Here is a 12,388-nt window from a genome sequence, read left to right on the forward strand (position 1 = left end):
AGGTCACGATCTGATAGTTGGGGAGTCTGAGCCCCACTTTGCTTTGGGAGGGCCCCGCTTCTCTCTCTCTCTCTCTGACCCTTGTGGGATTCTCTCTGTCTCTCTGCCCCTCCCTCACCTGTACCCTGTCTCTCCAAAATAAAATTAGGGGCGCCTGGGTGGCTCAGTCGGTTGAACATCTGACTTCGGCTCAGGTCATTATCTCACTGTTCATGAGTTTGAGCCCTGCATCAGGCACTGTGCTGACGGCTCAGAGCCTGGAGCCTGCTTCAGATTCTGTCTCCCTCGCTCTCTGCCCCTCCCCTGTTCATGCACTGTCTCTGTCTCTCTCTCTCTAATATCAATAAACATTAAAAGTTTTTAAAAATAATAATCATAAATAAAATAAAAATTTAAATAAAATAAAATAAAATAAAATAAAATAAAATAAAATAAAATAAAATAAAATAATAAATAAAAAGGTCTCACTTAAGCAGGGATAGCACAGACAGTGGCCTCTCCTTCCCACCCCGGGGAGTATTTTAGGTCTTTGAGATAGGATACGAGGTTGTGTTTACAGCACACCAGGAGCAACCATGGCCTAATGTGGAAACAATAAGAAGGGATAGCTCGTGTTTAACTGTGTCGCACTCGCGGGAAGCACGGAGGCCTCGGAGATCTTCACTTCTGAACTGCTGTTTGTCCCAAAGACAGTGGTCCGCTCGGCCCGGCAGTGTTTCCGGGAAGGACGTGCCGACAGACAGATTCCCCCAGGCTGGTATCCGTTCTTAACTGGTTCTTCACCTGCTGTGTGGCCGCAGCTACATTTTCGGGTGCACTTGGCCCGTGATCCAGAAGGTGCCCAAGAGTGGGGGGTGGGGCTGGCCGGGAAGCAACCGTGCGGACGCTCCTGTGGTCAGAGGTAGCACTGCCCCGTCTGGGACACGGGGGGGGAGGTGAGCGGGCGACCTTGCGGGGACAAGGAACCCCGGAGTATCGTCATGTGTTTGTTTCACCTGTTTACAAAAAACCCCCGTGTGGAGCATCCTTTTGTTTCAAAAGTTAAACCTGAAAGCCTGATCGGAGTTTTAAGCAGAAGAGCGGTTCTTCTGGCTAAGAAGATGGCTCTCGCCTGTCCAGGAGCACGAGAGGCTCCAAGGGCAGTGACAACGCGTGGCGGTCTGCTCGAGGCTTCGGCGCTTTGGGTTCATCTCTCTGAACGTCAGAGGCTCAGGCATGCGATCAGGTGCTCGGCACCACACCGGGATGCTCTCGCCTCGGCGAGACAGTGGCGTGAGATTCAAATCGCCTCACTGCAAAAGCGGTACATGCGTTCCCAGGAAAACTGCTGAAAATACAGACGAGGGGAAAAAGGGGCGGGGCGTGGGCGGAAGACCAGCCTTCTCAACTTTTTCCGGTATGCCCGCGGTCGGCAGAAGGATGTCGCCCAGTGTCCACATCCGAAGCCTGGAACCTGTGATATGTTAGGTCACACAGGGGATAAGGGGCCACACGATGAAGCCGATGGAATTAAGGGTGCTAATCAGCTGACCTTAAAATATGGAGATCAGGGGCGCCTGGCCGGCTCAGTGGGTAGTGCACGTGACTCTTGAACTCGGGGTTGTGAGTTCGGGCCCCATGTCGGGGGCAGAGATCCCTTGAAAGTAAAATCTTCAGTGGGGCGCCTGGGCGGCTCAGTCGGTCAAGCGTCTGACTTTGGTCTAGGTCGTGATCTCGCCATTCCCGAATTGGAGCCCCAAGTCGGGCTCTGTGCTGACAGCTCAGAGCCCGGGGCCCGTTTCGGATTCTGTGTCTCCCTCTCTCTCTGCCCCTCCCCTGCTCATGCTCTGTCTCTCTCTCTGTCTCTGTCTCTGTCTCTCTCTCTCTCTCAAAAATAACGCTGAACAAATTTTTTTAAATAAAAAGTAATAAACTCTTCAAAAAATAAATAAATACAAACAAAACAGAGAGATCAGCCGGGATTCTCCAGGGAGCCCAACGGAATCACAAGGGTCTTTCTGTAGGGTCCTTGATTTCAGCTCAGCGAGACCTGAGCCGCACTTCAGACTCCCAGAACTATAAAGAAAACACACTTGTGTTGTTTCAGGCCACTGAGTTTGTGGGAATTTGTTACAGCAGCTGCAGGAAAGAAACATGATGCCCCCCCTCCCAAGGTCTTCTTTGCATATATATTTTCCACCAAAAAAGGGACCATACTGTACATGCTATTTTTTAATGATCTTTTTTTTTAATGTTTATTTTTAAGAAAGAGAGAGACAGAGCGCGAGCCGGGGAGGGGTAGAAAGAGAGGAAGACACAGAATCTGAAGCAGGCGCCGGGCTCTGAGCCATCAGCACAGAGCCCGACGCGGGGCTCAGACCCACAAACCGCGAGATCATGACCCGAACCGAAGTTGGGACGCTCAACTGACTGAGCCCCCCAGGCGCCCCTTTTAATGACCTTTTATTGAGGCACAGAGTTCAAACAAAATCCCAGATCCTCGGCAAACAGGTGGAGATCAGGGAGAGGCACACCTGTGTGACCACAGCCCCAGGTCAAGAGCTCTTCCTTGACCAGCTCCCCTCCCCCAGAAACCCGTCACCCTACTCCAGGTCACCCACTCCCCAGAGGGAGTGAGCCCACTATAATTCTTCGACACCACGGCCTAGTGCTCCTGTCCGTGACCTTCCCAGACAAAGTCACATCGTCGGTACACGGCGGGCTGGCCTTTTCATGGAGCCGTAACTCACACACAGCAAAGAGCACAAAATCTAGGCGTTGTCTTCACATTCGCAGACACGGATTAACTGCCCTGATAAGGTGAGTCTCAGGACCAGGTCCCCAAAGCTCCCTCCCCACTGCTGGCCGGTCCCCCGTCCTCCCCAAATAACTAGTTTTCTGACCTCTGTCACCACAGAATGACTTGTGTCCGATTTGGGACTCTGTGTAAACGGCACCCTACAGGACGCAGAGACCTTCGTCCTCGCCCATCGACATGCCATGAGCACTTCCCACCGCGCGGCCGTGCCCTGCCTCGTTCGCTCGACTGCCCCTTTTTGTCTCGGGCTGCTTCCGGTGTTGGGTTGATATTGAGAATAAAACATCTGAGACACCCCAGGCTTCTCCGGCTCACAGAGGCCAGGGGTACAGATCCGCGGCCTGGTTCTCACGCTTGGTTCCAGCCACGTCCGGAACTGATGGAGAGGAGACTGTCCACCCCCCACCCTCAGAAACAGTTGTTTCCTGACAGTCCCAGGGTCCAGGCCGCTGCCTCTCCTCGCGACCTGGCAACCAAGAGGGTATTTCCTCTCTGAGCTCCGTCAACCGGCGTCTGATTACTCCGGCTGGCAAGTCACGGCCGAGAGCTTCGTGTTCCAAGACAGGAACTTTTCTCATGCATTCTTTGGAAGACAAAGAAAGTTCCTCAACACAAACCAAGTAAACGCGCCCACGCCTCCCTTTTGGGGAACGTGACCGAGGTTGATACGAGTGCCGTTGGCCTGTGGTTGGTCCCAACTATTGTGTTTGCCCCAAAAGTACGGGATTTGGAAGCACAGGGGAGCCCGGCGTATTCCAAGGAAAATGTTTGCAAGCTGACAAATGATGATAAGATATGACCTTACTTTCAAAAAATGTGCATAGTAGGGTGTTAGCTTTTTTTTCTTTAAGTTTATTTATTTTTGAGAGAGAGAGAGAGAGAGAGAGAGAGAGAGAGAGAGAGAGACAAAGTGCGAGTGGGGGAGGTGCGAAGGGAGAGGGAGACACAGAATCTGAAACAGGCTCCAGGCTCCGAGCTGTCAGCACAGGGTCCAACGCGGGGCTCGAACTCACGGACTGCGAGGTCGTGACCTGAGCTGAAGTCGGACGCTCAACCGACCGAGCCACCCAGGCGCCCCAGACATATGATGTAAACACTGCCGAAAGCAGATAGAAAGCACAGCTTTGAACACCTAGTTTCAACCATTCCTCCTTCAGAGAGAAGCACTTAAAATGCCTGATGAAACACGCTTTGCTACTGTGTCACGGGACTTTTGTCTTGGGACGGCCACAGTTCTCACGGACCTGAGATGAAGGCACATTTGGGGTGGGAGACGCCACGCGTGCCCACGATAACTTGTAACACTGGGGTCCCCTCCCTCTGGCCCCGCCTCAGGTCCCGTGGGAAAGAGCGAGAGCCCCCCAGGGCCAGGCCACCCTCTGCGCCTGTCCCCGACACACACCAGGGCCGCAGGCTGCAGGCCTCGGGTTGGGATGACAGGTCAACTCGGCACCTTCCGGATGAAGGTGCCGGAAGAGCCGGGCCGGGCCTGGTGGCACCACCATCAGATGGTACCAGACACGTGGTATGTGCTTACCCGACAGGCTGGCGGGGCTGAAAACAAGGACACAAATCCCAGCCCCAAAGTGTCCCCCTCGCAGACTGTGGAATGGTACCCATCGGCAAAGGCCCTTTGTCACAGGGACTTTTGGGGGCTGCTGACGCTCTAGCACAAGAAAGCTCCAAAAGCACTCGACCGTCCGCTCGTGTGGGACCTTTAGAACTTCTAGAACCTGGGGCGCCTGGGTGGCTCAGTCGGTTGAGCATCCGACTTCGACTCAGGTCATGATCTCACAGTCCGTGAGTTCGAGCCCCGCGTCGGGCTCTGTGCTGCCAGCTCGGAGCCGGGAGCCTGCTTCGGATTCTGTGTCTCCCCCTCTCTCTGCCCCTCCCCTGCTCATGCTCTGTCTTTCTCTGTCTCAAAAATAAATAAAAAAACAAAAAATATTAAAAAAAAAAAAAAAAAAAGAACTTCTAGAACCTCTGTCAAATGAGCCCGTGTGCCGTTGTGGGCTAGAAAGTCAAGAGAAGCGCCTCTCACCGCGCCCCCTTTCGACGTCTTCGTGAACTGCCTCTGACAGAAAACGGAAACCCGTCCGAGACATTTTGTACTTGCGATACTTTGACTCGTTTATGTTTTGTGAGCTTCAACGCAGACGAACGAGACTCTTGTCACTGCCTGTCGCTGGGTGGGTCAGGCACGGCCGGCGTCCAAACCCCGACACTCGCTGGCTGCGGGGCCCTGGCAGCGGCTGTCCCTCCGGCCCCCACGCCCTCATCTGCAGGGTGGGGGACAATGGGGCCTCAGAAATCTGTCCGGAGGAGCAGTGAACGAGATGAAGGCAGTGAGCCAGGCCCGGCACCCAGGGCGGTGAGGGGTCCTTGGGTGGAAAAGCAGTTCTCCGCCCGCGCTCTCCCCCTGTGGGTGGACAGCGCGGGCGGCCGAATGAATGAGACCCTTCATTGCTACTCCGGAATCTCAGGTCACGGGGGCTGCGCGGTGAGCCTCTGGTTTTCTGCAGGACAGAAGCGACTCCTTCCCAGCAAATCACAGCCCCGCGGGGGTAAACGAGGGCTTGTAGGTGGACACGCCAGGTCCTGCTCGTGGGGCCCGGTGGGCTGTGTGGGCAGGACTCAAGGGAAGTCAGCTGCGGGGTGAGGCCAGGTCACGGCGGGAGGTGGGGGGGTGGGGGTGGGGGGAAGCCGGGGCCTGGAGGCCCCAGCCTGCTTCTTGCCTGACTCTGGAAAGGGCCTGAGTGATTTCAACTTCCCCTTACTTGGGAGGAGGGAAGTAAAGGATTTCCTGGACTCCCAGCAAAGTCAGATAAGAAGGAAGCCAGGGAACGGGTCCAGAGCGAGAGGGGTTTTTGGAGCTGTTTGATTTTCCGAGCTCTCTTTATCTGCCCGAACGCAGAGCCTCCGGAGAGGATCCAAGGGTCGCAAGTGCCCTTCCCAGGCTGAGGGGCAGAGCGTAAGCTAGCACTCCCCCCTGCCAAGTAGGATAAGGAATGGGGTTTAAGTCCTTGGCGTGGTGACGTGGGAAACTAAGGCAGAGGAGACACTAAATTCCCTTACTGCCTACGGCCCACTGATGAGTCCTGGAAACGAGCAGAGTGACCACCCTCTAGGAGCTCGGCTGCCTCGATGGTGACACTTTGCGGGGGGCAAAAGGGAATCTCGGCTTAACATGATCGCAACCTCGGGGACCCTGTAAGTCAACTTCCTTTATCTCGACGGCCCCAAGATATATGCTGGCAATCCCACTCCAAGCTCATGGCCCCCGATACACATCTGAAGGGTCTCAGGACGGAGGTTTTATTAAATGGTAATAAATGGCATCTCCCTAGCAACAGCTAGTCCCTCAAGGTCCCGGAAACCTTGCTTCCAAGATTCCTTAGAGACTTACCCTGTCCCTGCCCCCCTCCCGACCTGAGGGGATACAACCCGTCACCCATCACAACCCCAGCGCAGCTCTTCCTGCCCACGGGTCCCGTCCCCCTGTCCCCGTGCTTTCACAAAATCGCCTTTTGGCACCCAAGACATCTCAAGAATTCTTTTTCGGCTGTCGGCTCCGGACCCCACGAACCCCACCATCACCCCAAAACTTCATCAGTGGCACTGTCGCGAAACCATCATGCCTGTCACCTTTTCAAAAGGCTCATTATGTTTTCCAGAAGTCTTGCTTTCCTGCAAGTGTCCTCCCCTCCTCTCCCCAGGAGCCCTCACTTCTAGCCTCCAGAGACCTTTTTCTGCAAATTCCCGCTACCAGCATGAATACAAATCGGACTTTCTCTTGCTAAACTGTCTTTGTCTGTTTCACCTGCAGGCCTCCAAAGAACGTGAGAGGGTAGAAGGGTTCACATCTCGTTACTACTACCGGTAAGGAAAACGCGTGCAGTGACACTTGTTGAGGACGGTGAGGTCGACTCTATTCAGGACCTTCGAGATGGAGATGGGACGGCGGGGACGTGCCGTGGGGGAGAGAGAAGGGGTTCGACTCTTGCTAACGCTGCATTTGACGAGGAAGTGCATGGAAGGGCCGACGAGAAGGTCCAGGCGCCTGACTGAAGTTTGGTCCAAGAGCCCTGGATGACAGACCTCTCCACCAAGGTAGAAGAGAACAGTGCTGTAAGTGTTAAACCACAAAATATAGCTTTAAACCACGACGCGAGGACCACCCCCAGGCCACCCGCTGAAGGGACCGCAAACACAGAAAGAAAACGTGCTCTTTGCGTTCAGTCCTCACGTAGGTTTGCGATTAATCTGGGGCCGGTGGAGTCTGGCCATCCCCTCCCAGGACACAGAGGGCATTAGCCTCCTCACATCTCAAAGAGAACGCTCTCTGGGCCCAGGGAAGACATTCCTGAGTTGGGAGCTGCCTGAGACTGATTCAGCCACAAACAGATTAGCAGGGCAGAGAGAGAGAGGCTGGGAATATAGGGAGTAGGGGTGGGGGAGGCTCTTCCCTTGTTCCTTTCCTTTCCTTTTTTTTTTTTAATTAATTAATTTTTTGTGTGTTCCTTTACTTTTCAACAATGCCTTATTTTTACAGGGTTTCAGATCCTTTCTTTAAAAAAAAAAAAAATTTTTTTTTAATGTTTATTTAATTTTGAAGGAGACAGTAAGACACCATGAGCGGGAGAAGAGCAGAGAGAGGAGACACAGAATCCGAGCTGTCAGCACAGAGCCCGACGCGGGGCTCGAACTCCCGGACGGTAAGACCATGACCCGAGCTGAAGTCGAACACTTAACCGACGGAGCCACCCAGGCGCCCTTCCCAACTGCTTTTAAATCCCCGTGTTCTCAGAGACCAGGGAACAAGGGCCACCAACGCCGGCTGGGCGTGGGGCCGCCCCTCTTTTCCCGAGGTTCCCAGACCTCGACAGCGGTGTGCCTGACGTGCCAGAAATGCCGGAACTACTTGTTAGGCTTCCACGCCAGGCCCGCGCTTTCCCACGGGAAGTAGAGTTCCTCGATGTGACAGTTCTGGCGTCAGCGCTGGATTAGACACATCCAGTCATTTCCCGGTAGGAAGGAGGACAAGTCACTGATGCTATGCACGTCGTTCCTTAGCTGGGAAAGGACTTTCCAAGGCATCGCGGCACGGCCCGACCGCTGCCAGGAACAGGCTGTGGACCAGGCCCGTCTACATACGTTAAATTTCTAGCAGACCGTGACGGACTCCGCAAACTTATACACAAAGGTCAAATCTTGGGAGTTTGCTCCCAGAACCAGGTGGGAGGCCTTGAACAAGCTGCTGACCTGGAGAGTCTGCTGGGCTCTGCATCTACCTCCTGCCCTTACCGAGAGCCGACCGAGGGGCGTGGGGCGCTCGGGAAAGCATCAGGCTGCGTTTGCTGCCTGAGCCGCAACTTTAAGCATTTCCACCGGAAGGAAACTCCAGTCCGCAGGCACGGGTCCCGTGGGCCCAGCCTCTGCTCCGAGAACGTGTTGACTGAAGGGGAGAACAGACCCCCTAGATATGCCTCTTTGGCATATTATCTTAAATTGGTTATTTTTAAGAAACTGCAGGCACAGAAGCTCTGAAGGTAGGGGAGAGGTACCCTTTGGTAAGAGACATTTCATTCTAAGAGAAATCTCCACGGATGCGGGGGTCTCCAGAGATCTCTAGAAACTCATCAGTGGAGGCGGTGTGGACTTATATGCACACCACACCCTCGCCTTGTTGGTGGTGCTTTTCCTGGCCCCCTCCCACAACTGATCCCTCACCCCGACATCTCCTAGGTCTCTAGCCGGAGGTGGTATCTAAGGTGATGGCTTTGGCCATTTGGGGGAGTGACTCCGTTTTTTTCTGCCATGTTCACAGGAGGTATGCATTTGATTAAACTTTTTTCTTTTTTTTTTTAACGTTTATTTATTTTTGAGACAGAGAGACACAGAGCATGAACAGGGGAGGGGCAGAGAGAGAGGGAGACACAGAATCCGAAGCAGGCTCCGGGATCCGAGCCGTCAGCACAGAGCCCGACGCGGGGCTCAAACTCACGGACCGTGAGATCATGACCTGAGCCGAAGTCGGACGCTTAACCGACTGAGCCACCCAGGTGCCCCTAAACTTTTGTTTTTCTCCTGGTAATCTACCTCATGTCAATTTAATTATCAGCCCAGCCACAGAACAGTAAAGGGCAGAAGGAAACTTCTTCCGCCCCTGCAGCCTCACAGGGTGACCTCATCCCTCCCCTACACCTGCTCCCCCTCCCCCACCCCACTCCTCCCACGAAGGAAGTGTCCTTTTTGCTGAACTCTTCCGTGGCAGATCCCTGGTCAGAGCATTCTCCCTGGCGGGAGAGAATCACCCTCACAATCATCCTTAACAAGACAGTCTCTGTTTCCTAAGTCGGGATTTGTTTTTTGACACGGGGCAGCACAACAGCAGAGGCCTTGGTGGGGAGACCATGCTCTTTGGGGTCGGGAAGCACAGGGTTCCGGTCCCAGGGCCACCCCGCTAGTGGTGACCTGTTGTGCGGCCTTTGCACATGCTGTTCCTGCCACCTGCAATGCCCTTCCCTCTTCATTCCTGGCCCATGGCTTCCTGTGGTTCAGCTTTCCGTGCAGACACCAGCAGGGAGGACTTCCCTCTCCTCCAAGCCAAGCGGGAGCCCCAGCCGCACCCAAGCGCAGACCAGGGACCTTTCCCCAGCCGTGGTGACACTCGTTCCCCCTGTATCCCCGGGGCCTAGCACGGTCTCTGCGTGTGTCACCCACATTTGTGAATGAGGAAGTGGACACTGGCCTCTGACCCCAGCAGTCACCTGTCCTTGCTGAGCCTCCTCCCCCCACATGAGACAAGAAGTTTGAGGAGGAAACATTTGCAAATTACTTGGAACCTACCAGACCCGTAAGAAATTTTGCTTCCCATTCTCTCTCCATTATAGAATATTTCCTTTTCTCTCCAATTCTGGAAAGCGTTCAAATCAACCTCAAAAGGGTTAATGAGGGGAAGGTTGGGACAAAGATTCTTTGTCAGGCTCCTGAACCTTCTGGCAGCCCCATCCGCGAACTTCCTTGTCAAATCCAGTTTTAGCAAGAACCCTGCTGAGTCAGTTTCACAGAATCACCCTCCGCTTCCCAGATACCTGACTGGGTTCCCCATCCTCCACCGGCCCCTGGGTGACGCCTGACCCCCCGGCCTGCCTCCGGCCAGAGTCCTGCTGGGTCGGATCAGCCAGAAGCCCCCTGCCCCTTGATGTATTGTCCTCGTAGCGATTTTCCACCCGCTGCCCTCCTCCTGCTCCCTCACCGTAAATCCCCACCTGTCCCCGCTACATTTGGAATTGAACACCGGTCTATACTGATGTCTCTTTTCCTTTATTGCAATAGTTCTGGAGAAAACCTGTTTTTACCACTTTAATCCAGGCGCTGATTTTTGACAGCTGGGAGGTTTTTTGTTTTGTTTTGTTTTTATATTATATTTCATGTGACCTTGGTTTTATGAGGCAAACGGTAAGGAGATGTTTATCATTGCTTCTTGCTGTAGCCAGCTGTAGAAGAGGCCTCACAGAACCCAGCGTATATAAGGAGGGAGTTCAGGGTCAGATTCTAGGCCCAGGTGCACAGACTGTAAGAGATTACCACTCCATGCTGCACAGGTAAGGCCTTCCCTAATATAGGAAACTGGCTCGTGTGTGTGTGTGTGTGTGTGTGTGTGTGTGTGTGTGTGTAGCTACTGCTGGTAACTACAACCGGGTGTGTGCCACACAAATGAAACCCACACCCAAGCCTATCATCAATGGGAGATGTACCTAGCAACCAAAAATGCCCTCCGTCACTCCTCAAAGGGTGGCCCCCCAGACCAGCATCCCTCGGGAGCTCATGAGAAATGCAGAGTTCCAGGCCCCACCTCAGCCCTGCTGTGCCAGAATCTGCATTTGACAGATCCCTGGTGGGGGACGGTGGTTGTGCACATGTTGTTTGGGAAGTGCTGACCCGGGCAACACTTTTCGTTTATGTTCTTAGAAACGAAATGCAGCAAGACGCATTCTTGAGCAAGTCAGAGGCGAGGTCTAGGTCAAAAAGAGGGTATAAAGATTGGTCTAGAGGCGCCTGGCAGGCTCAGTCGGGAGCACGCAACTCTTGATCTTGGGGTCGTGAGTTTGAGCCTCACTCGGGGGTAGAGATTACTTAAAAATAAAATCTTACCCCCCCCCAAATTAGTCTAAACCTGGCTTGGGACGGAGCCTTTTTTTGAATAAAATCTGTTCTTACCACTTTAATCCAGCTCTGATTTTTGACAGATGATAAAATTCATAGCCTCCTTCTGGGAAGATTGGCCTCCCTGATATAATTTGCAAGGAATTTCCTAGGAAACCTACCCACCCAGATGACCTTTAGCTGGGATTCTTTTTGTATTTACTCTAACAATAATCCAACCTCCCCTGTAAAATATTCCAAACTTCCCTGCAAAATACAAAATCCCTAACTGAGATCACCTTGGGGACTGGCCTCCTGGGGCCTCTCCCCTTGCACCCGAGATTGTAACAAAACCGTAACAACACTCCCACCACAGCTGAATTGTCTGCAAAGTCTTTCATACATCTAAGCGACAGACCAAACGGACAGATCACGAGACGTGGTTGACCTTTCACGAGACGTGGTTGACCTTGTGCAAAGTTAGGCAGAGAGGCTCCGGGCCCTGCAGGAATGAGAGTTGGCCACCAAAGAAAGTTTGGCCACGGAAACCACGAGACAACAACTAGGTGGGGAATGGGAAGGAGACGCAGAGGGTCTGGCCAGACGAGTCCAGGAGGCGGGTGACTGTTGTGTCCGCACGACAACCGTGAACGCTGGCTGAACAGAAATCGCGCAGGAGGACTGTACTGGAGGATGGGGAAGGGGAAGCAGAGAGGGTCCGTGAGTGCTCAGCCTGAATCCGCCAGAAAGGAAGTCAGCGGGCAAGGCTCAAGACGATGGGTCAAAAGGCGCAGCACACGGACGTTACTCAGACACAGGAGACCCGCACGCTTGGAAGACAGAGCCGCACGAAGCGGGCGCCGAGGCCAGGCCCCTGGGAAGCCGGGCGCCGGGAGCTGCTGTTCAGCGCCAGCCTTTTAATCCTCTGCGCTTTGCAACTTGTGCGTTGTTACCGTGGGGGGAAAAAACTAAAGGCAAACACCCAGCAGGGCTCACACGTATCTACAATGACCGGAGAAGGAACACCTTTCTGTTACTTTGACTCCTTCCTCTCTCCTATCTCCTCCGTTGACTTTCCAAGGGGTGCAGCGATCTGGTACAAAGAAGGCACGTGGGTGAAGGGGACTCCGCCCATAGCTCACCCCGCTGGAGGACAACCGAGTAAAATTCCCAAAGGGGCACGTATGTCAGAAGTTGGGCTTTAAGAAGCGTATCCCACCGTCGGGCGGGAGGGGGGGGGGGGCACCGCCGCAAAGACGGACACACACACGGCTCACAGAGCCTCTAGTGGAGGTCAGGGTAAAAACCCAAGTCTGGTTTTCACAAAGAATTTGTTGTCCGAAGAAAGGCCAAGTCTTATGTTAATTCCACACGGTAATCTGGGCGCTGTGCTGACGGCCGCTGCATTCTGGAGCGGTGCTGGGTGACCATCCCACAACCCCA

This window comes from Panthera uncia, chromosome E1, assembly GCF_023721935.1.
Source record: "Panthera uncia isolate 11264 chromosome E1, Puncia_PCG_1.0, whole genome shotgun sequence".
Lineage (NCBI taxonomy): Eukaryota > Metazoa > Chordata > Mammalia > Carnivora > Felidae > Panthera > Panthera uncia.